Source organism: Nomascus leucogenys, chromosome 12 (assembly GCF_006542625.1).
Source record: "Nomascus leucogenys isolate Asia chromosome 12, Asia_NLE_v1, whole genome shotgun sequence".
NCBI lineage: Eukaryota > Metazoa > Chordata > Mammalia > Primates > Hylobatidae > Nomascus > Nomascus leucogenys.
The window spans coordinates 60,545,942-60,569,847 of record NC_044392.1 but is presented as its reverse complement, the minus strand read 5'-3'; positions in this window follow the sequence as shown (position 1 = coordinate 60,569,847).

Genomic DNA, 23,906 nt, shown 5'->3' with positions numbered 1-23,906 from the left:
TCAGGTATCATTACTTGGCAGTAGACATGTAAGAAACATTTAGGGAAAACATAAAGTGCCTCTAAAATTACACTAATTGTCAATGAATTGGTATGTCTGATCTTCCATCTCTCCTTACCCTTGATATCAGGCAGCTCATCCTAACCTCAAATCTTTTTAAAAATCAACCTCTTAATTTTCACAATTGAGAAGAGATGAGTAATACACAAAGGGCACAATTTCAGATACTTCTTTTTCCCAAATGCTTCTGTTTCTAGAGTGTGATCACATGGGTCTTTAACAGAATTGGCTAGAAATGCTGAGGTTGTCAAATTTCAAAACAGAGTTACTTTTGCTGACTTAAAAGACGAACACATGTCATAAAATCAGGAGCTGTTCAGTTATCTAGTGAATTTAGGGTCATTCTAACTGTCTACATTGATATTTCAAGGCAGCAAAGTTGTCACAGTATGATTTATACTCATTGGCTGCCAGGATAATTCTGAGCTTACGAGGGGAGTGGTCAATTCTATGAGTACTGGAAATCAGAAAATACTTCTTGATTTGAACTCCTGACCCTGGAAAAGGGCCACTTTTCCCATGAAGTGTTTCCTGACTTCCAATTGACCACCCCCCTCATTGGGACACTCAACAAGGCCCCTTCCGCTAGCCTGTGAGTAATCCCTTAGGCAGGGATTGGGTGATGTATATTTGTGTCCCTCATGCTTACAAAATATTGGCACAAATGGAATACAGCAAAATATTTGTGAATGAATAAAGTCAGCTTCATTCACTCTGGTAGGTGATCACATCCTTTGTGGATTGAATATAAGTCACAGAAACTTTGACTAAAATCACTGTTATATCTTCACTGGTGTCACCCACTTAAGGTGCTGGATTACAGGTATGTATAGAGCAAGCTGAAGGGGAGGGTCAAGGGTGTGCTATCAATTTCAGCTTCCCAGAGTACAGGTCAGACAAAGGATCCAGTGTATTTTGACATGCTTGGTTTGCCCGAGTTGATCAGAGCTCCAGGAACCTGTAAGGGAACACTCCAGATGCATTTTTTTAGTATTTATTTAGGTAGATAACTCAAATTTAAAGTTGAAGTACTCCTTGCTGTGATTATGCAGAAACCTGGGGCTATACTTTATCGTATTCAAAATAATAGAATTCACTAGCATTGAGATAGTTCCAGTCAAGCAAGGATATTAAAACACCTCCTCCTGCCAAACGCAACACACAGCATGAACTCAGAGCCAATATGCTAAGACACTGAAAACAAACATGGGCAGACAGACAGACAGCAATGTACACTGTGGATAGCATAGATCCACTTGGATAACTCAAACCCTCTGCATCTCAGCCAAGTGGGAGAATGTTACAGGATGCTTTTGCCACTTAATCAAAGAGGTGGGGCTGCCCATCCTCTCAGGCCGTGGACCTGGCCCTTCTTTACTGAGCAGAGCTCAAATCCACTGAATGCTACTCCTGCCCCACCAAGTGACCTTTGGCCTCAGAGTAGCCAGCTCCTCTGGAATGATCTGAAAGTTGCTCTGGCTGGCCCCCATTTATGGGAAATTCCTTTCCATCAGTCTCAAACTCAGTTTGTAGTTGGACTGCCTGTGGTGACACTTGGGGAGGCAGTGATGGCCACTCCTTTCTCTTCTTGAGTGAAGGAGGAAAGGAGCTGAGAGGGGAGAAAGAGACTCCACTCTGAATGGAAAGGATCTGAGGCCGCTTTGAGTTGTGACCAGAGCCACAATTGGTGGGTTCTTCTCTGTGCTGGGCACTTTACATCCCTACTTCACTTTACGCTTTAAACAACTGTGTAAGCTAAGTATTATTATTCCCATTCTGCAGAAGAGGAGACAGATTCAGAGGCATTAAACAGCCCACCCCACTTATTCAGCTGCTAAGAGGCTAACTTCTGACATCACTGCTTAGCCCACTGCATGGTGCTGTCCCCTCTCACTGAGTGCTGTGTTCCAGAGGAAATCTCCCTCCAGACTCAGCTCCTCCATGCCCTCAGGACAATTGAGAATAGAAGAGATAATTCCTGGGCCACCGCTGGCATGGGAAGAGGCCCAGCTCCCAAGCTTGGAGTTCTAGAGGATGACTTTGTTCTCCATCTTCATTCCTCTGTTGTACAGCGGGGCTTGGCTTAAGATGATGGGAACAGATGGTAAGGCTGACCTACCAGCCCTCAGAGTCTGTGATCCTGGTAGGAGCTGCTTTCTACGCACTCAGAACTCTGCTGGAACCAATCTTGCTAAAATATAACATTTGTTTACCTAACATAAATTGTTATAATAGGTTTTTTCTTTACAGCAACATATCCTTCACTGTGCTAGGGAAGAAAGGGCTCATAATGGTCATCCTTGGCTCTTAGATATTTTCTGAGGAACTACTTAGTAACTGAAGGAACAATAGCATTGTAAAATTAGTCTGTTAACAGCAGCAGCAATATTATATGAACCTTAATCTCATATTTATCCTGGTACAACATCATTTAAACAATATAGAAAGAACCATGCTAGCCACCAGGGCCAGACAATGACTTAGATAATAAACTATTTCCAAATTTTTATTTCTGCCTTTCACTGGAACTTTTCTGTCCTAATTATCCATATACTTTAGCTGATATTTGATGCTATGAGTGGGTTTTTATTTCAATATCCTCAATGTATTCCCACTAGGAAACTATTTTTACTATTTTCTGTAATTGGACTGTTAAAATTTCCTATGCGAGAAAATTAGCATTTTTCCCATAGTTTTAAAAAAAGGAAAACCCTGTTTTTAATAGGAGACCTCAAAGAAGACACTTAAGTTGTGCTTCTGATTTATTATGACTTTTTCTGGCTCATTTAAAAAATACCCATTACCGAAAGGCCTCTAGTATATGTCCATGTTAAAATACGGTTAAATTAGTTGTAGTTATTTTTATTCTTATGTCTAGTTCCAGTTAAATTTTATGTCTAAATAGAATTAAATTGTGTAAGAAATTATTACAATAGTTAAATTTCAGAAGTTAAAATATAAAATCTTCATGAAAGAGAAAAGCCAAATAAACAGTGTCAGAGAATCCTTAAGCCCCAGAGCCTGCCCTGTAGGTCAAGAAGCAAGAGGGGAAATGAGCTGATGAGAATCCTCTAAAGACATCCCTTTGTCTTCCTGAAAAAGCCAGTGAGAGCAGGTGATCAGTGGACCTTCAGAGCCCTGGGATGCTGTGCCCAAAGTAAGGATCAACTTGATACCATGGTCTGAGATGCTCGGTAAATATTTGTTTATTTTATTTAGAGAGCTGAGACCTACCATGCTCAGATTCTGAATAATAAACGTCTTGCCTTAGAGCAATAGTTTGAATTGCCCTTGTATTTAGCAAAGGAATTGAGCCTTTAGAGGGCAAGCTAATATGATGGAGACAGTTGGTAATTAGACCACTTTGAAATAGTTCTTGTTACACAGAGCTCTTATTTTGACGCAAATCAATGCATCACTCTTACCCTTTAAACTCTCCCCATTTCCTATCAGACCAAATCACAGCATGACCTTTAACAGATTCTCAGTCTGAAATTCCCTCTTCCTTGCTTGGCTGTTCTCTGTTATGTGGCCACTCTCTGTTATAATAACGTATTGATGTTGGCTCCCAGAATAGTGACTGTTTCACAGACCATTGTAACCAAAGAATTACAGACATCCCTTGAAGATATTGCAAGTTCAGTTCCAGACCATCATAATAAAGTAAATATCACAATAAAGTGAGCCACACATTTTTTTTTGTTTCTCAGTGCATTTAAAAGTTATGTTTACACTGTACTATAGTCTATTAAGTGCACAATAGCATCATGTCTAAGAGGAGTCATAATTTTTTGCTGGTGGAGGGTCTTGTCTCTATGTTAATAACTGTTGACTCATCAGGGAGGTGGGTGCTGAAGGTTAGAATGGCTGTGGAAATTTCTTAAAAGAAGACAACAATAAAGTTTGCACCATCTATTGACTCTTTCTTTCATGAAAGATGCCTCTATACTATACAATGTTATTTGATAGCATTTTAACCACAGTAGAACTTCTTTCAAAACTGGACTTAGCCCTCTTAAACCCTGCCACTGCCTTATCAACTAGGTTTATGTAAAATTATAAATCCTTTGATGTCACTGAAGATGTTCACAGCATCTTCACCAGGAGTAGGTTCCATCTCAAAAAACCACTTTCTTTGCTCATCCATAACAAGCAATTGCTCATCTGTTCAAGTTTAATCATGAGGTTGCAGCAATTCATTCTCATTTTCAGGCTCTACTTTAATTCTAGTTCTCTTAATATTTGTACCACATCTGCAGTTACTTCCTCCACTGAAGTCTTGAATTCCTCAAAGTCAACCATGAAGGTTGGAAGCAACTTCTTCCAAACTCCTGTTAATGTTGATATTTTCACCTCCTCTTATGAATCACAAATGTACTTCATGGCATCTATAATGGTGAATCCTTTCCATAAGGTTTTGAATTGAGTTTGCTCATATTCATCAGAGCAACTACTATCCATGGCATCTATAGCCTTACAAAATTTATTTATTAAATAATAAGTCTTGAAGGCCATATTTATTTCTTCATCCATGGGCTACAGAATAAATTCTGTGTTAACAGGCATGAAAACAACATGAATTGGCTTGTACATCTCCATCAGAGCTCTTGGGTGACCAGGTGCATTGACAATGAGCAGTCATATTTTGAAAAGATCCTTTTTTCTGAGCAGTAGGTCTCAACAGTGGGATTAAAATATTCAGTAAACCATGCTGTAAACAGATGTGCTATCATCCAGGCTTTGTTGTTCCATTTCTAGAGCACAGGCAGAGAATATTTAGCATAATTCTTAAGGGACCCAGGACTTTTGGAATGGTAAATAAGCATTGGCTTCAACTTAAAGTCACCGCTGCTGCCCCTAACAAGACAGTTATCCTGTCCTTTGAAGCCAGGAGTTGACTTCTCCTCTCTGGCTATGAAAGCCCTAGATGGCATCTTCTTCCAGTATAAGGCTATTTCATCTACACTGAAAAATGGCAGTTTAGTGTAGGCAACTTCACTAATTGTCTTAGTTAGATCTTCTGGATCACTTGCTGTATAGCCTTTACATAAGCCCTTGCTCCTTCCTTTTATACTTTCATGTTATAGCAACAGCTCCTTTCCTTAAACCTCATGAATCAACCCCTCCTACTTCTGACTTCTCTTGTACAGCTTCCTCACCTCTCTCAGCCTTTACAGAATTGAAGAAAGTTGCAGCTTGCTCTGGATTTGGCTTTGGCTTAAGGGAATGTTGTTGCTGGTTTAAATCTTCCATCCACACCACTAACACTTTCTCCATATCAGAAATGCAGCTGTTTTGCTTTCTTATTCGTGTGTTCACTGAAGTAGCACTTTTAATTTCCTTCAAGATTTTTCCCTTTGCATTCACAACTTGTTTGGTTAAAGAGGTCTAGCCACCTATTTTGGATTTCAACATATTTCCTCATTAAGCTTAATCACTTTTAGCTTTTGATTTAAAATGAGAGACATATGATTCTTTCACTTGAACACTTAGAATCCATTGTAAGGTTATTAATTGGCCTAATTTTAATATTATTCTGTCTCAGAGAACGGGGGGCCCACGGAGAGGTGGGAGAATGACTGGTTGGTAGAACAGTCATAACACACACATTTATCAATTAAGTTTGCTGTCTTATATGGGCACCTCAAAGCAATCACAAAAGTAATGTCAAAGATCACTGATCACAGATCATTATAAAGGATATTATAATAATGAAAAAGCTTGAAATACTGCAAGAATTACCAAAATGTGTCACAGATACATAAGTGAGCATGTGCTGTTAGAAAAATGGCTCTAATAGACTTGTTTGATGCAGGGTTGCCACAAACCTTCAATTTGTAAAAGTGCAGTATCTAAAGCAAAGCATAATAAAATGAGGTATGTCTCTATTTGAAACAATGCTTTCTTGAAAGGAGTCCAGTTGGAAGACCTTCGTCCTGATTTGGAACAAATAGTCCTGAAAGGAGACTGTTATATTGAGTCCTGGGAATCACGTAGGTGATTAAGACTCATTGCTAGGGCCACAGATGACCTGTTTGAGGGAGCATTTTTCCCAGTCCACCCCACTACCATGCATGCCACACACAAGTGTGTGCATACACATTGCACACATATACGTTTAGAATGCAGCCAAAGTTGTTCACCCTTTGCCAAAAATACTTGCCTCTTGCCTTCTTTCCCTGCCTTTCTGTCCACTCAACAAATACCTACTCATCTTTCTAGATTCAAGCTCAAGAAATGTTTGCTCTATAAACCCTTCCTTGGCCTCCTCCATCCCCTGTGCTGGACCTGGCTAGTACTGGCTGTCAAAAGCTGCTTGTGTGCATCTCTTCCCATGTCCTTGTTAGTAATTTCACTTTGGTATCTTGAAATTGACCATGAAGGGAGCATTTATTCCAAGGAAATCAGCAAATGCTACAAATCAGTGCTTTTTCTTTCCCCGAAGAGCTAGTTTTTACACATTTTCCAGCATCCTACTGGATGCAACCCAGTGTTTAACGTTACAGAGAGAGAAAACACTCTATAGTAGAGGAACAAGGATTCTAACATGAACTGGAATTCACTGCTAGGATCACTGTATGTTTCCTTCAAGTCTCAAATATCTCAAATAAGGACTTTCTATCCTTTTCTCTCTTCTCTGGTCTTTTCTACTAATTCCAGTGCTCTATTTCTATATTCAGCTACGGGGTCTTTAAGTTTGAGGGCAACAGCTTCTGTTTGGGCAACATTGAAGAGAGGAAACGCTCCCTAGAAAAGATGCATTTTGAGGGAGCAAGCGGGACAAGCAGATGGTGAGGAAAGACAAAATGGTAGGCTGGGAGGAGTGGTTAGGAGAAAGGGTTGGGGTAGATAGTTGTAAGCCCTGCAGAGCCAAGGTAGGAAAATGCAAATATCTGATGCTTTGACGTCTCTGTAACTAATAGCCCTAACCCGCACAAAGACTATCTCATCTTTCAAGATGGAGGGTGCCTAGTCTGTATTCTGTTATTAGCTTTGCTTCCTTAGCTAAGGGAAGGATTGGGACTAGGACTGAGGCTTGTGTGTTGTGGGGAGGGGCAGGCAGCTGTCAAAGAGGTGCCAGCTAAGCTGTCTGGGAGCTAAGCCATAATTAAGTGATAGGACAAATGTCAAATTTCAACAAGTGAAGCTCAGGAGAATTATCCGGATATGTTTATATCCCACATGAAAACACAGTCCTAATCCCTACACAGGGAGTTAATAACAGATACCAGGAACTTACTGAGATTCTCTAACTAAGGAGTTTAAAGCCAAGCTAACACCATTTGAAAGATGTTGAAAGTTGGGACTTTTATGAAAGTTATTTTATTTAAGATACACAAATTATTGCCAAGTGAACTCTGATGAGATTTCTCTGAAACCACCAGGTAAAAAAAAAATGAAAGAGGGACCAAAAACAAGTAAAATTTTGAATATAGTTGAAGATTTATCATTTACAATACTAGATCTCAAATGAACTCAACATTAGGGTGGGACAGTGATAGTCACTGGGGTTGGTATTTCTAATAAAAGTGAAATTATGTGAGCAATCCATGGCCCTTAGTAGTATTTATTTTTTAAAGCTCAGATAGTTGTTTATATATTTTCCTTTATTCCATGTTCCTAAAGCCAATTAGTCATGAAGTGGTGTCTCCCCACTGTCTTGTTTTGCAGCATGTTTGCCTTCAGTCTGATAGTTGGTGTTCTGGCCCTGGGGAGGAGGTCAGGGGACAATCTACTTCCCAGAATTAGGTTTAAAAATGTTTTTCTTCCCCTTTGGTTTGTGGCTATCATTAGCAGGGCCAAAGACAGGATTATGTTTTTGAGAAATGCATTCCTTTCTACCCAAACCGGTGCTACCTATTAAATGTCATTCTCAGCCTTGAAGGAGAGGCCCAAGACATTAAGAGTTCTTGACTGGGATTCTCAGGAAAAGAGACAAGGCCCAGTGGCCATCCTTGAGAATCAGAACAGCAGAATTTCAGCCGGTCCTTTGGGTGCCCCCGAGCCTCCCCATCTCCTCACCCAGCGAATGCAGCCCTCCAAAAGCAACTCATGGAGTCGGCAGCCAGCTCCCTCTGCTTGCAATTAGATGATCCCAGGCTACTAGCCCTTAGTGCGTCTAAGGCCTTTATCTCTATGAGCTATTTCTAATACGTTCTTTCTGCACTCAGCCTGCAACCACAAAGGGGTATTATTAAAAACACAGAAGAGAAGTAGATAAGAAACTTAATATGCCAATTAAAATACCAAGCAGAATCCAGAAGAAACCATTCTCGGTCTCCCAATTCCCCAGATACAGATAGCCCCGAAGGAACTCAGGCTAAGAGAGCAAAGGAACATCTTGTAGTAATCTCAGAGCCAGGCACTTACTTGGAGCTATTTACTTCCTGGTTTGGGAGACGTTTTGCACTAGGTCATTTGGGATTCTCAACTCCCACTTATTGCTAGCTCTATAAATGCTTGTGAATATTCATAATAAAAATAGCTACCATTTACTAAGTGCTTATTTGGACCACAAACTGTTAGTGCTTTATATATATTATTTTATTTTATTTTCATAAGAACTCTGTAAGACAATCATTAATATTCCCATTTTACCGATGAAGAAATTAAAGGTTAAACCATTGAGAATAATGTCTTAATTTATTTATGCCGGGTATTCTGATAAGAGCTTTACACAAATGGCTTCATTTTTCTTTATTGACAATGCTTACTGAGTGCCAAGTACTGTTCTAAGTGCTTTGCACATATTAACTTAATTAATCCCCCCAACATACCTATGAGGTAGGTGCCATAATTATCTTCATTTTTCAGATGGGGAAGCTGAGGCAGAAAAGTTAAGGATCAGCCCATGGTAAGTAGCAGAGCCAGGAATTGAACCCAAGCATCTGGTGCCAGAATTCATGCATCTGAACCACTTGGCTGTGCTGTCTTTCATCATTTTTGCCCTATCAGGTGCCCTATACCTATTTTCAGACAAGAATATTTACCCAAAAATCCCCAGCCAGTAGAGCAGACTTTTGAAGCCAGGTCTCTGGGACCCCCAAGGCCTTGTTCAAGTGCTCTGCTATCTGTCCATATCACATTTTTCATTAGGCTCAGTGAGGTTCATATAATTCAGCCTCATCAATTGGGTTATAATGCTTTGGAGTTACTAAAAGTTTTATTTACTATTTTCACTAAAGGACTCTGCTCCTAGTATGTGGTAAGTAAATGTTCTTGGCTAATTGTGGACATTAATAAGATGCTCTTAGTGAGGGGACAGACGTGCATGCATGGTCAAGTGGCCATTGAGATACGTCTTTTGGATCTTATCCAAATCATAACATTATAGAAATCTTTGCAAAATAAGACTTGTATAAGTGCAAAGAACATTGTGCCAGATTCTAATTATCCCTATTATTTTATTATTATATGTTATACATTGCAGCTTATATGTTGTTTTTTAATATCGTATATATAGATGTATATATATATAATATATTGATAGACACACACACCAGAACAATATTTTATATATAATATGTATAACATTATATAATATGTAATATATAGTGTATAATGGGAAATATATGCACAACTACATCTTTCAAACTTACTTTGAACTGTCTGGTTCAAAGTGCATGTGAACTTCTCTGGAATTCTTTCCTGAAAATTTTAGTAAAGCAATGTTCATGTGAGGAGCTAAACACAAGTAGAATGCTTAGTTTTACCTAAGGGATGGTTTAAACATACACAGTTTTTGTAAAGCAGATAATATGTTAGAACCTAAAAATGAGTTCAGAAGGATAATTTCTACAAGGCGATTCCCAACTTCTGGTATTCATGCCTTTGTGTGCTCCCCTCCCCTTGAGTGTGGGCTGGACTTATTGACTCACTTCTAAGGAACAGAATACAACAGAAGTGACAGATGTCACTTTCAATTTCAGTTTATAAAAAGACTGTGGCTTCCATCTTGGGTACCTTTTCTCCCCCTCTTAATTACTCACTCTAGGGGAAGCCATGTTGTGAGGTGCTCTATGGAGAGGTTCACATGGCAAAAAAATTATGTCCTCAGCACACAGCCAATGAGAAGCCGAGGCCTGCCAACAGCACATGCTAGAGCTTGGAAGAGGATCCTCCCTGAGTTGAGCCTTGACATAGATGAGGCAGCATCAGCCAACACTTTGTTGGAAGGCTTGTGGGAAACCCTGAGTTCAAAGCACCCAGCTAAGTCACACCCAATTCCTGACTCATAGAAATTGTGCAATAATAAATGTTTGTTGTTTTAAGCAACTAAGTCTCGGTAGTAATTTGTTTAGCAGTCATGGATAATCAATAGAGCAAAGGAAAAAAAAAGCACAGGCTTTGGAGTCAAGCAGACCTTGGCTAAAGCCTAACTTGGCTAAATCAACTGTGCAACAACACACAGTTTATTTAGCCTGTCCGAGTCTCCATTTCCTCAACTATAAAATGGTGATAACAGTAATCCTTGCAGAATTATTATTGTTATTAAATCAAATAACATGTAGTAAGTGACTAGTGAAAGGCTTGAAATATATTGGGTCTAATCTAATAAGTGATTTATCTTTCCTCTCCCTTCATATTCCCATTAACCCCTTCTTACACTTGTCACCCTTTCTTGGGGATAGGTATTTGAAATGATAGTGAGGGTGGAAGATTTCAAAAACCGGTGGTGCTCAAGGAGACAGAATATAACAGAATTTTAAAAATAGAGGAGAAATCACTTGATCTAGAGGTGGGGAAAGAAGGAAGAAGTACAGTAAAGGAAGAGAAGTCAACCCTAAAGATCCACTTCTTGCCAACATGTTCGTTTTTCTAATTTCATTGCAGAGAGTGAATGTGTGTGTGTGTGTGTGTGTGTGTGTGTTAGTCACTTTTCCCTACAAAAATGGATATTCCTAGAATGAAGAATGAAAGGTGGTCTTAATCTGATATGATTTTCCTCATAGTAATGAACACATTGTCTTTTACCAACAGTTTCTAAAGCTAACTAATTTTAGTTCTTTTTCAAGGAGGAATAAAACCAAAGGAAAGGGCCCCAAGGAGGCTCAGCAATCTTGGGCAGTTTTTGTGGGACGTGCAGAAGCCCCAGTCTCCCAGCTGAGAGCAGGATCTAACATTGGAAATAAAACAAAAGCATTTACGAAAGCCAAGAAACTTAGGGCTAGGTAGCGAGGTGCCCTTATTTTACAGATTAGAAAACTGAGAGCGGTAAAACCTCTCAAGGCTGGGAAGGCAGTTGAAGAATGGGTGAACCTCCCCTGGGGGAAGGGCACTTAGATTCTTTTCTTTCTGTGGATGTGAGGAGTGTTTACAAGCCCAGGAAGGACTTACTGGAAGGGACTGGTTTGAGTTGTGAATTGAAAAACTGAGGTGAAGAGGTAAGATGAGGAACACCCCAGGAGAGCAGAGCCCAAATGGGACCATTCAAGGGCCATTTGTAGCCAGTGAAAAATGGAAGGCAGATGGAGGAAGAAGAAGAAGAGGAGGAGGAGGAGGGAGGAGGAGGAGGGAGGAGAAGAAGAAAGAGGGAGAGAATGAGGAGAAAAAGGAGGAGGAGGAGAAGGAGGAGATGAGAGAATAAAGTTTAAACTCCAAGGGGACAATGGTAAGAAAGTCAGTCAGTGGAAATCTTTCATGTGAAAAATCAAAGAAAAGAAGGGTAAGACCAAGAAAAGAGCTAAGTTTTCCAGCAATGAGGAAGGCAAGGAGTTTACAGCACAAGAAGGAGGAGGCTGCAGAGGATTATAAGGGCAGCTAACATTTGCTGGGCACTTACCACAAGCCAAGCACTCTTGTAAGGCATAGTGTTTACATTCGTATTTATTTGTTTAATTCTCATGACAGAACTATGAGGCTAACAGCAGTCAGTTTCAGGTTCCAAGAATTGGTGAAAATCATGGTTATGAGAAATACAGAATCAATATGTCAATTAAAGAAGAAAAATGTTGAATTCAAAGCCAGATAGAGCTGAGTTCAAATCCTGGCTCCACCACATCTACCCAGATATGCCTAGTAGCGTTCATTCAGGAAAACAGCTTAAACTTCCTAAGACCCAATTTCCTTATGTGGAAATAGGGTTAATGATAATGTCTACTCCACAGAGTCAATGTGAAAACCAAGGTGACACAGAACATGCATAATGCCTGGCATGGCGACTGACATGTGTGAGTATTAAACAGTAGCCACAAGTATTGCTGTTGCTGTTGTTTATGGCAACAATGTCTTAATGTCTATCGTTGGTGAGTTTCTGGCATCTTAAGAAAATACAAATGCAGAGTCCTATATTCATCTTAATTGAAAGTTAATTTACAGTGTGGCATACTCTGAAGAGCATGGGAAAGGGAATGAGGAGAACCACGTTTTAGTTCCCCTCTGAGGTCCACTTGCCATGTGACCTTGAACCTAGGTATCAATATCTCTGAGATTACAGGAGAGGGAGAAATGAGCTCTAAGATTACTTCTAGTTTAAAAAAAGTGGCCACACATTGTGGCTCCCGCCTGTAATCCCAGCACTTTGGGAGGCTGAGGCAGGTGTATTGCCTGAGGTCAGGAGTTCAAGACCAGTCTGGCCAACATGGTGAAACCCCGTCTCTACTAAAAATACAAAAAAATTAGCCAGGCTTGGTGGCATGTACCTGTAACCCCAGCCACTTGGGAGACTGAGGCAGGGGAATTGCTTGAACCAGGGAGGCAGAGCTTGCAGTGAGCTGAGATGGCACCACTGCATTCCAGCCTGGGCGACAGAGTGAGACTCCATTTCACACACACAAAAAATAAGCCCATTCTGTAAGTTGTCTATCCACTCTGTTAATAGTTTCCTTTGTTGTGCAGAAGCTGTTTAGTTTAATTAGATCCCATTTGTCAACTTTTGCTTCTGTTGCAATTGCCTTTGGTGTCTTTGTTATGAAATCTTTGCCGCTTCCTATGTCCAGAATGGTATTGCCTAGGTTGTCTTCCAGAGTTTTTACAGTTTCAGGTTTTACATTTAAGTGTTTAATCCATCTTGAGTTGATTTTTGAAAATGGTGTAAGAAAGTGGTCCAGTTTCAATTTTCTGCATATGGCTAACCAGTTATTTTAGCACTATTTTTCATAATAAGACTATTAAAAATATCAACTCCTTGAACTATATGGCTTCACAACTCTGAAAAAAAATCAAAATCAAAATTAAATAAATACATCTCCTCAAAAAACCAAAAACATAAAAACCTAATGGGTGAAAAAGTTGAAGCTTTAGTTGACTGTGCAGGCAGAAATTAGATGAGGCTGGAAGCAGATATAGGAGTAAGACCGTGTAAACTTCATAAACCATCATAAGAATTTTAATCTTTATTCTGAGACCTGTGGCAAACCCGTGACATAATTTAGGCAAAAATGTGACACAATCAGATTTGTATTTTGTTTATTTTTATTTTTATTTGAGACGGAGTCTCCGCTCTGTTCCCCAGGCTGGAGTGCAGTGGTTTGATCTCGGCTCACTGCAAGCTCCGCCTCCTGGGTTCATGCCATTCTCCTGCCTCACCCTCCCAAGGAGCTGGGACTACAGGCACCTGCCACCATGCCTGGCTAATTTTTTGTGTTTTTAGTAGAGATGGGGTTTCACCGTGTTAGCCAGCGTGGTCTCGATCTCCTGACCTTATGATTTGCCCGCCTTGGCCTCCTAAAGTGCTGGGATTACAGGCGTGAGCCACCGCGCCCAGCCCAGATTTGTATTTTGAAAATAACAATGTGACTCCCCCTTGACTGTAACCCTAGCATCTAGAGGCTAGGCATAATACAAAACAACTTTCATAAGTAACTGATGAGTGAAAGAATTGATGATGGATGGAAAACCATTTCCTTCCCCCATCTCAGTTTCCTCATCTGTATAATGAGGAGAATAAACCTGCTTATTTCCTTGTCTGTCCTCTTTTTGATCTACTGTCAGGAATGTTGGGTAGATAAATGATGTAATAAATAGAAAATAACTTGGGCACCTCAGGAAGTACCACTCTTTAAAAGGGTGGCAGCAAAAATATTCTAGTAAATTAAGGAGTAGCACATCAGTAAACTAAATTAAATATGAGTGTCTGCTCTAGTTTCTGATGATAGAAGTATCCTGAATGAAATAGGGAAGGATGGGGAGCACACCTCAAAACATGAAGGTCTTTGAAGACTTGATTCCTGAAATTGTGTTTCCATTTGCATTTAGAGATGTTTAGAGTGAAATTAGTATTTTCTTTTGAGAAGCATATTATGAATGCAGCCTAGTCAATATGTCAGGGTGTGTGTGTGTGTGTGTGTGCATGCACATGCGTGTGTGATATATATATATTGCATTTTTATAATGTTAGTCTAGTTTGTAAAAAAAATTTATGTGAGCAGCAGGATTTTGTCATAAGCAATAAAATCTTTCATGTGGATTCTTTCCCATTCTTTTCAGGGGAATTTCTCAGAATTTTTTCCACAACTGTTTCAGACTCCAGAGAGTCCTCAGTGTTGGTTTTTTCCCAGCCATTGCTGTTTTCTTCCCCTTTGCCACAGCACTGGGAGAGATAGACAGGCCATTCCTGGAGTACTGTTTGTTGATTAAATGAGAACTTTTGGCATCAGTGGTCTTTTGCAGCTTGGCAGGTCTGGAATAATTGGAGGAAACATTCCTATCCCATATTATTAGTGACTCTGAATTCAGATGATTACAGAACAGGAAAGTTCACAGAAATACTGGCATTCCTTTGGGAGATTACTGTGGAAAGGACCAGTCTCTTACCTGGGAGGCCAGGGATTTACCACGAGGTTCAGTTTAAGGTGTGTCAGAGGCCTCCCTTGCCTTTCACCATCTCACTGTGGAAGATGGGCAGTTTTCATCAAGTGAGTTAGCACTCTGCCTTTGCGGCCCCCAAATATTCTCACTTTGCTTTGACACTGCAAGACACTCAAGAATTGAGCAGTTGATTGACCGCAATAGCTTTAGCCTCTCTCTCAGTCTGTCTCATTCTGCCTCACAAATATGAGAAAAATTTTCTCATGCATCAACTAGAAACAAAATTTCATTAGTGTTTTTACCTAATTTGCAAAGAAACAAAAGAACTGCAAGACTCATACACTGAAAACTATAAAACATAATTGAAAGAAATTAGAGAAGACTTAAATAAATGGAAAGCTATCCCATGCTCATGGTCAGAAATTTTAATATTGTTGATATGGCAGTACTACCCACACTGATGTACAGATTCAACATAATCTCTATCAAAATCCTAGCTTTCTTTTTTGGCTTGCAAGAATTACCAAGCTGATTCTAAAATTTATAGAGATGTCAAGGAACCTAGAATAACCAAAACAATCTTGAAAAAGAACAAAGTTGGAGGACTCATACTTCCCAATCTCAAAACGTACTACAGTGCCATAGTAATTAAAACAGAGTGATCTGGTATAAGAATGGATATATAGATTAGTGGAACAGAATTGATAGTCTAGAAATAAATCCTATGTTTATGGTCAATTGATTTTTGGCAAAGAGACAATTCAATGTGGAAAGAATCATCTTCAACTAATGAAGCTCTGACAACTGGATATTCACATGCAAATGGATGAAATTGGACCCCTACCTCAACCCATATACAAAAACTGACTAGGAATGGATCACAGACTAAATGTAAGAGTGAAAACTCTAAAACTCTTAGAAAAAAAAATAGGCATATCTTTGTGACTTTGGATGATACAATGGTCTTAGACGTGACATCCAAAACACAAGCATACACACACAAAAAATTACACTGGGTTTCATCAAACATTAAAAACTTTTGTGCTTCAAAGAGCACCATCAAGAAAGTAACAGAGAAGTGTCTGTTCATGTCCTTTGCCCACTTTTTGATGGGGTTGTTTTTTTCTTGTAAATTTGTTTGAGTTCATTGTAGATTCTGGATATTAGCCCTTTGTCAGATGAGTAGGTTGCAAAAATTTTCTCCCATTCTGTGGGTTGCCTGTTCACTCTGATGGTAGTTTCTTTTGCTGTGCAGAAGCTCTTTAGTTTAATTAGATCCTATTTGTCAATTTTGGCTTTTGTTGCCATTGCTTTTGGTGTTTTAGACATGAAGTCCTTGCCCACGCCTATGTCCTGAATGGTATTGCCTAGGTTTTCTTGTAGGTGTTTAATGGTTTTAGGTCTAACATTTAAGTCTTTAATCCATCTTGAATTAATTTTTGTATAAGGTGTAAGGAAGGGATCCAGTTTCAGCTTTCTACATATGGCTAGCCAGTTTTCCCAGCACCATTTATTAAATAGGGAATCCTTTCCCCATTTCTTGTTTTTGTCAGGTTTGTCAAAGAACAGATAGTTGTAGATATGCGGCATCATTTCTGAGGGCTCTGTTCTGTTCCATTGATCTATGTCTCTGTTGTGGTACCAGTACCATGCTGTTTTGGTTACTGTAGCCTTGTAGTATAGTTTGAAGTCAGGTAGTGTGATGCCTCCAGCTTTGTTCTTTTGGCTTAGGATTGACTTGGCGAGACACTTCTCAAAAGAAGACATTTATGCAGCCAAAAAACACATGAAGAAATGCTCATCATCACTGGCCATCAGAGAAATGCAAATCAAAACTACAGTGAGATACCATCTCACACCAGTTAGAATGGCCATCATTAAAAAGTCAGAAAACAACAGGTGCTGGAGAGGATGTGGAGAAATAGGAACACTTTTACACTGTTGGTGGGACTGTAAACTAGTTCAACCATTGTGGAAGTCAGTGTGGCGATTCCTCAGGGATCTAGAACTAGAAATACCATTTGACCCAGCCATCCCATTACTGGGTATATACCCAAAGGACTATAAATCATGCTGCTATAAAGACACATGCACACGTATGTTTATTGCAGCACTATTCACAATAGCAAAGAGTTGGAACCAACCCAAATGTCCAACAACGATAGACTGGATTAAGAAAATGTGGCACATATACACCATGGAATACTATGCAGCCATAAAAAAGGATGAGTTCGTGTCCTTTGTAGGGACATGGATGAAACTGGAAAACATCATTCTCAGTAAACTATCACAAGGACAAAAAACCAAACACCGCATGTTCTCACTCATAGGTGGGAATTGAACAATGAGAACTCATGGACACAGGAAGGGGAACATCACACTCTGGGGACTGTTGTGGGGTTGGGGGAGGGGGGAGGGACAGCATTAGGAGATATACCTAATGCTAAATGACGAGTTAATGGGTGCAGGAAATCAACATGGCACATGGATACATATGTAACAAACCTGCACATTGTGCACATGTACCCTAAAACCTAAAGTATAATAAAAAATAAAATAAAATAAACAGAAAAAAAAAAAAAAAAAAAAAGAAAGTAAAAGAGGCCGGGCTCGGTGGCTCAAGCCTGTAATCCCAGCAATTTGGGAGGCTGAGGCGGGTGGATCACGAGGTCAGGAGATCGAGATCATCCTGGCTAACACGGTGAAACCCCGTCTCTACTAAAAAAATACAAAAAATTAGCAGGGCGTGTTGGCGGGCGCCTGTAGTCCCAGCTACTCGGGAGGCTGAGGCAGGAGAATGGCGTGAACCCGGAAGGCAGAGCTTGCAGTGAGCCGAGATCGTGCACTGCACTCCAGCCTGGGGGACAGAGCAAGACTCCGTCTCAAAAAAAAAAAAAAAAAGTAAAAGACACTCAAAGAATAGAAAAAAATATATATTTACAAATCATATATCTAGTAATGGACCTGTTCTAGAATGTTTGAAGAACATTCATGATTCAACAAATAAAAGACAATCTATTAAGAAAATGAACTTGAATAGAAATTTATCCAAAAAAGATATGCAGATGGTTAATAAACTCATAAAAAGATACCCAACGTCATTAGTCATTAAAAGAATATAAATTAAAACCATGATGTCATACCACTTCACACCCACTAGGATGGTACAATAAAAAAGACAGACAATCTAAGTATTGACTAGCATGAAGAGAAAGTGGAACTCTCATACACTGCTCGTGGGTATCTAATCCTGCAATTCCACATTTAGGGAAAATACCCAAGAAAAGAGAAAACATGTCAACACAAAAACTTGTACACAAATGTTTATATCAACATTATTCATAATACCCAAAACATGGAAACAGCTCAAATGTCTATTATTTGATGAAGGGTTGAACAAAATTATATATTCATTCAATGAATACATAATGCAGTATATCCATACGATAGAATATTGTTCAGCCATAAAAAGGAATGAAGTACTAATACCTACATAGACCTTAAAAACATTATACTAAATGAAAAAAAGCCAGAAACAAAAGGCCACATATTGCCTGATTTTATTTATGTTAAATGTCCTGAATGGCAAGTCCACTGAAACAGAAAATAGGTAAGTAGTTGTCAGGGCTAGAGAGAGGAGGAAATGAAAATTGACCACTAAAGGGTATGGAGTTTCTTTCGAGGAGAACAGATTGTTCTGGAATTAGGTAGTAGTGATGATTACAAAACTTTGTGAATATACTAAAAACCACTAAACTGTACACATTGATATTTTATGGTATATAATTATATCTTAAAACAAATTTGTAAAGAACACTGTTTCAAAGAATGCATGCTAGTAACAGCTAACATTTATTAAGTCCTTACTATGCCTGAGGCTAAAACTGATGTTGGCTAAACTCTGTAGAGCAAAATTTGTTACTGGGAAAAACTAAGGGAAAAATTGTATCTGTCAGACAAATTACATCTGCGAATTTGACATACGGAAGAAGCCAACAAAAAATAAAAATGACAGAAGCTATAATCAGAAAAAAATGAACAAAAACTAATTAGCAAATCAAATATTTATAAAATATTTAAATAGAAATACTTAATTTTAATAAAAATACTTTCAAAATACAAAATGAATCATGAAATTTTTGTAATAGCTTAACAGTTGTTATAAGAAACAACTGTTATAAGAAACTTAATAGAGTTTGTAATGCAAAATACTTTTCTTATAAAAATTCATCAATGTAGCTATAATGCTTACTTTGTATTGAAATCACCCTTGGAGCTAAAACAGCAAAGCCAAACTTACTGTACCCACTAACTGGACCTGGCATGAGGGTCTTAAATTCCCACTTTTTTCATGCTCCAGGTTAAAGAATAGCATGACACCTACTATTACGGGTTGTTAAAAAGAGACAGGCTCGTATATTGTCATTTATCAGATAATCACATTTCGATTCAAACTGTTTCTGTCAATGAATTGGGACCTGAAAAAGTGAAGGCCGGACAGTTAATGTCTAATGATGGGAATAGGAAAGATGCATTTTGGGGCATTATCTGGCTGAAGCATCTTAGTAGGAAATTTTGAATAGCCATAGGAAAGCTCCAAAACTGGAAAACTTATTTGTGTATAGGGGCTGGGCGTGAATGTGAGAATGCTTAAGAAAAACGGAGTAAATTAAAGGGAATCAAAAGACCCCAGAGAGAATCTTTGCCTGCTTTACAGTTTACCTTTGCAATCAACTCAATTTGACATGTCTAAATTCTTGATGCTCTGACAAGCATTTTGCAGTACCTAAGGAGTGTAGTAGCAGTTACCATCTCCATTTTATTCAATCTTCTCTTTGTTCTTAGATGTCTTCCTGAAGCCAGTACACAAGGCAGTCCCAGACAAAAATCTGCCACCTGTTGCTGCCATGTAGGCATTCATTAACTTGCCCATGCAACACACATTTGTTGAGCACCTACTATGTGCCAGACCCAATGTCCACAAACAAATGAATACATGCTAAGGATAAGATGATTGAGACACAGTCCATGCACTTAAAAAAGACAGGGCTCAGTGGAGGAAACAGACATGTAAACTGCTAATTGTAGGAAAATAAGGTGAGTGCAGGGATAGAGCTAACCACAGGGTATCATGGGTATATCAGGAAGAGGCACCAGACATGGCCTCATAAAGAAAATCTAAAAGCCACTGTTGTCTTTCAGATACTTCCCAGATAGAGCTGTTTAAATTCTGAGATTGCAAGTTTATTTTAGCTTTTTTATTTTGAGTTAATTTTCAACTAGTAGTAAATAATGTAGACAATTATAGACTTATAATAATGTAAGAAATACTATAGGCAGAGCCCATGTACCCTTTACCCAGTTTTCCCCAATGGTGACATCCTGGAAATGACAGTACAATATCACAATCAAGATACTGACATTGATATACTCAAGATACAAAATATTTCCATCACCACAAGGTTCCCTCAGGTTGCCCTTTCATAGCCACATTCACTTCTTTCCCACCCCCACCCACTCCTTCACCCCTGAAACCACCCATCCTTTCTCCATTACTGTAATTTTGTCATTTCAAGAATGTTGTATAAATGAAATCACGTGGTATGTAACCTTTTGGTTTTGGCACTTTTTACTCAGCAAAGTTCTCTGGAGATTCATCGAGTTTGTTGCATGTCTTAATAATCCATTTCTTTTTTTATTACTGAATGGTAGTCTGTGGTACAGATATATCACAATTTGTTTAACCATTAACCTGTTGAAAGGTATCTGGGCTGTTTCCAGTTTTTTACTATTATGAATGAAGCTTCTATGAAGATTTATATATAGGCTTTCGCGTGAAAGTAAGTTTTCAGGCCGGGCACGGTGGCTCACGCCTGTAATCCCAGCACTTTGGGAGGCCGAGGCGGGTGAATCACAAGGTCAGGAGATCGAGACCATCCTGGCTAACATGGTGAAACCCCGTCTCTACTAAAAATACAAAAAAAAAAAAAAAAAAGAAAGTAAGTTTTCTTCTCTCTGAAGTAAATGCCCAGATTGCAATTGCTGGGCTGTATGGTGGCTCATATTTAGTTTTTTAAGAAACTTCCAAAGTGTTTTCCAGAGCAACTGTACCATTTTACATATCCACCAGTAATGTTTAAGCCATCCAGTTTCTCCATATCCTCACCATCATTTGATGTTGTCATTATTTTTTATTTTAGCCATTTTGATAGGTGTGTGGTGGTATCTCATTGTGGTTTTAATTTTCACTTCTCTAATATCTGATGATATTGAACAACTTTTCATGTGCTCATTTGTCATCTGTATATCCTTTTCAGTGAAATATCTGTTCATATATCTTGCCTATTTTCTAATTGCATTGTTTTGTTTTTTACTATTAAATTTTGAGAATTCTTTATATATTCTAAGTTTTGAGAGTTCCTCATATATTCTAAGACCCTAGTATTTTGTTGGATATGTGGTTTGCAAATATTTTTTCCCAGTCTGCAGCTCATCACTAATTCCCTCTACAGAGCATTTTGCAAAGAAAATTTTTTAATTTTGATAAAACCCATTTTATCAATTTTCTTGTAGGGTTGATGCTTTTAGTGTCAAGTCTAAGAACTTGGCCGAGCCCCAAATCCCAAAGATTTTTCTCTTTTTTAAAATAAAAGTTTCATAGTTTTGTGTTTTACATTTAAGAACTTGATCCATTTTGAACTTACATTTGTATAAGTTGTGAGACTTAGGTCAGAGTTCATTATTTTGCCCATGGATGACCAATTGCCCCGGCATTGTTTAAAAGGCTATCTTTTCTTTATTGGATTGCTTTTGCAACTTTGTCAAAAATCAGTTGGACATGTTAGTGTGGGTCTATTTCTGGGTTTTCTTTTCTCATCTGTTGGTCTATGTATCTAATCTCCTACCGACACTTCACAGTCTTGATTAGGCTAGCTATATAATAAGTCATAAAATTGTGTAGATGGATTCCTTATATTTTATTCTTTTTAAAAATGGTTTTAGCTATCCCAGTTCCTTTGAATTTCAAAATAAATTTTAGAATAATATTCCACATATCTACAAAAATTCTGGCAGAGAATTTGATATAAATTATATTAAACATGTGAAACATGTGTATCAATTTTCGAAAACTGACATCTTTACTAAGTTGAGTCATTCAATTCATGAACACTGTATGTCTCTCCACTTATTTAAATCTCCTTTGCTTTCTTTCATCAGTGTTTTGTAGTTTTTAGCACACAAGTCCTGTACATGTTTTGTTAGACTTACACCTAAGTACTCCATTTTCTTGAGTGGTTGTACATGATAATGTATTTTTAATTCCATTATCTACATGTTCATTGCTAGTATACAGAAATACAGTTAATTTTTTGATGTTTATCTTGTAACTCGTGACCTTGCTGATCACATTTGCTGGCTCTAGGAGGTTCGCTTTGTTGATTCCCTAAGACTTTCCACGTAGATAATCATGTCATCTGCAAGAGGGACAGTTTTCTTTCTTTTTTCTGATCTGCATGTCTTTTATTTCTTTTTCTTGCCTATTGCACTGGCTAGAACTTGCAGCAATACGTTGCATAAAAGCGATGAGAGAGGACAACCATGCCTTGCTCTGGATCATAGAGGGCAAACATTCATTCTTTCTTCATTAAGATTAATGTTAACTATTGATTTTTTGTAAGTGCTCCTTATCAAAATAAAGAAGTTCCTCTCTATTCGTAGTTTTCTCAGAGTTTTTATCATTAGTAAGTGTTGAGTATTGCTGAATGTTTTTTTCTCTATCAATTAAGATGCTCATGTGATTTTTCTTCGTTAGCTTATTAAGGTGAATAATGTTGATAGAGTTTCAGATAACGAACCAGCCTTGAATCCCTTAGACAAAACTTACTTGGTCATGGAGTATAATTTTGTCTATATATTGCTAAATTCAATTTGCTAACATTTTTTAAAGTTTTAGAGGTTAAAGATTTTTGCCTCTAAAATTAATGTGGTATATTGATCTGTTTTTTTGCACTGTCAATGTCTGATTTTAGTATCTTATTAATACTAACTTTATAAAACACATTAAGAAGTATTTCCTCCTCTTCTGTTTTCTAGAAGCCATTTTGTAAAAGTGATTTGATTCTTTTTTAAACAGTTGGTAGAATTCTCTGGTAAAACCATCTGGGTCTGCAGATTCTTTTTTTGTAAAATTTCAAATTATGAATTTGATTTCCTTAGTACTTATATATTTAATGTTTAGTGAGTTTTGGTGGTTTGTGCTTCTTGAGGAATTGGTCCATTTCACCTCAGTCGTGAGATTTACATCTGTAGAGATGGAGTTGTTTGTGATACTCCTTTATCATCCTGTGTGCAAGGTCTATAGTGATGACCCCTGTTTTACTCCTAATATTAGAAGTCTGTGTCTTCTCTTTTTCTTTGTCGGTCCTGCTAGAGGTTTGCCAATTTTATTCCTCTTTTCAAAGAACTAGGTCTTTGTTTTGTTGACTACCTGTATTGTTTTTCTGTTTTCAGTTTCATTAATATCTGTTCTTATCTTTATTATTTCCTTCCTTCACTTCACTTTCTTTGGGTTGTTTTGCTTTTCTTTTTCTAGATTACTGATACGGAAACTTAAACTATTTAGCTGAGACTTGTCCTCTTTTTAAATGTAGTAGGTGGAGATGAAAGTGCCAGCTCCCTAGTTAGCCCTCTCAGGCGCCACCCCAACAGCAGGTGGGGGAAGCTGGGGCACCTCATTACATCCTAGAGAGGATGGAAGCCTAGGCTCGCCACTTGATCTTTGCTGGTGTTTGTGGGGTGGAGAACCAGTTTTTCCTCTGCTATTTGATTGGAGCAGAGCAGTTTCTGTCTATAAGCTTTATTGTAGCTTTCTAGGTTGCTCTTTTCCTGGTACTTTGGCTAGAGAGAGCAGGTTTTGTTGGTTTTTTCCATGTCTGCACCATTGGTGTTCCCCTGTTGCTGGCTTCTCCAGAACCCAGTCTGGGATATGTGAGGCAGAAAGCAAGCCTAGGCAACTCACCTCTGTGTCATTTTTTGGATCACAAGGTCCCTAGTCTGTCTCCCTTTTCTTTCACCCTTTTAGGGTCTTTTTTGTTGTT